The 2,294-nt window shown below is 46.5% G+C and overlaps 1 pseudogene; it reads left to right on the forward strand.

Annotated features, from left to right (window-relative positions):
* Nucleotides 1–430: 430 nt before the first annotated feature.
* Nucleotides 431–1,806, forward strand: LOC121488701 (annotated as a pseudogene).
* Nucleotides 1,807–2,294: the final 488 nt, after the last annotated feature.

Below are 2,294 nucleotides of genomic sequence, written 5' to 3' on the forward strand. Positions count from 1 at the left end.
GATGATCTTGGAGTCCTGGGGTCAAGTCCCACATTGGGCTTCCTTCATGGAGCCTGCTTCTCCCTCTGCCTATGTCTCTGCTTCTCTCTCTCTCTCTCTCTGTCTCTCATGAATAAGTAAATAAAATCTTAAAAAGAAAAGAAATAAAACTAGAAAAAAAAAGAAAGAAAACTCCAGAACATAAGATTTTAAATAATTAACAAAATATCAGCAAATGAAACCTAGTAATATCTAATAAGAATAATATATTATGAGAATACACTTATCTTAATGAGCACTGAGTAATATATGGATATGCCAAATCACTATATTGTGCACCTGAACTAATATAACACCGTATGCTAACTATACTGGAATAAAAATTTAATAAAGAAAGAAAGAGGAAAAAATTAAAAATGCATATTATGAACAAGACAGATTTAGCCTAGGAATGAAAGATAGCTATAACATTCAAGAATATTGTATTCTTAATAAAGTATTAAGTAGGGGGTCGCTGCCTGGAGACGGCGGGAGCTCTTTCGCCTTGGCGGCGGGGCGGATCTCCGAGCGGAACCAGGATGCCACTGTCTACCTGGGGGGACTGGATGAGAAGGTTAGCGAACCCCTGCTGTGGGAGCTTTTTCTCCAGGCAGGGCCAGTAGTCAACACCCACATGCCAAAGGATAGAGTCACAGATCAGCACCAAGGCTACGGCTTTGTGGAATTCCTGAGTGAGGAAGATGCTGACTGTGCCATTAAGATCATTAACATGATCAAACTCTATGGGGAGCCAATACGAATGAACAAGGCATCGGCTCACAACAAGAACCTGCACGTGGGGGCCAACATTTTCATTGGCAATGGACCCAGAGATTGATGAGAAGCTGCTTTATGATACTTTCAGCGCCTTCGGGGTCATCTTACAAACCCCTAAGATTATGCGGGACCCTGATACAGGCAACTCCAAAGGTTATGCCTTTATTAATTTTGCCTCATTTGACGCTTCGGATGCAGCTATTGAGGCCATGAACGGGCAGTATCTCTGTATCTCTGTAATCGTCCCATCACTGTGTCCTATGCCTTCAAGAAGGACTCGAAGGGGGAGCGCCACGGCTCATCAGCTGAACGACTTCTAGCAGCCCAGAACCCACTCTCCCAGGCTGACCGCCCTCCTCAGCTGTTTGCATCTGCAAACCCCCTCCGCCTTCAGCCCCCAATCCTGTCGTATCATTGTTGGGGTCTGGGCCCCCTCCACCAGGCATGCCTCCTCCTGGGTCCTTCCCACCCCCAGTGCTGCCTCCTGGAGCCCTTCCACCTGGGTTACCCCCAGCCATGCCCCCACCACCTATGCCTCCCGGTGCTGGAGGACACGGTCCACCATCAGCAGGAACCCCAGGGGCTGGACATCCTGGACATGGACACTTGCATTCTCACCCATTCCCACCGAGTGGGATGCCCCATCCAGGGATGTCTCAGATGCAGCTGGCCCACCATGGCCTTCATGGCCTAGGACACCCACATGCTGGGCCCCCAGGCTCTGAGGAGCAGCCACCACTCTGACCACCACCTGGAATGACTCATCCTGGACCTCCTCCAATGTGCTTCCCCCCTCGAGGGCCTCCGTTTGGATCTCCCATGGGTCACCCATGTCCCATGCCTCCATAAGGGATGCGTGGACCTCCTCCACTAATGCCTCCTCATGGATACACTGGGCCTCCACCACCCCCGCCCTACCGCTACCAGTGGGGGCCCCTGCCTCCACCCAGACCCACCCCCCGGCCTCCAGTTCCCCCTCGTGGCCCACTCCGAGGCCCTCTTCCTCAGTAATTTCTAATTCTCTCACCTCCTGTTCTATCTTCCTAATATCTTTTCAATTCCTTTGTCCTTGGACCAATCAGATTTGCTGTAGTTCCCTAGAGCTAAGGCACTAATCCCTCTCGGGTCTTTTTTTTTTTTTTTTTAGTGTAATTTTCACAGGAGGTTTTATTATTGTTTCTATGTTGGTCCTAAGTGTTTTGCAAATGCACAGAGAAAATAAAACTAAACTCCTTGTTTAAAAAAAGTAATAAAGTATTAAGTAGAAAAGCAATGTAACCTATTCCATGAATTTCAAAATATGTTCATAAAGGCTCAAAACCAATAAAAAAATTCATTCCAGTCATGATAGAAAAAACTTCAAAGAGTAAATAATATTATATATATGTGTGTGTCTATATATGTATGTGTATATGTGTATACATACACATATATATTCTGATATTTAAATATTGATTGCTTTTCCCTAGCTCTAAAGCAAAGCAAGGACATGGGCTCCA

Source organism: Vulpes lagopus, chromosome 4 (assembly GCF_018345385.1).
Source record: "Vulpes lagopus strain Blue_001 chromosome 4, ASM1834538v1, whole genome shotgun sequence".
Classification (NCBI taxonomy): Eukaryota; Metazoa; Chordata; class Mammalia; order Carnivora; family Canidae; genus Vulpes; species Vulpes lagopus.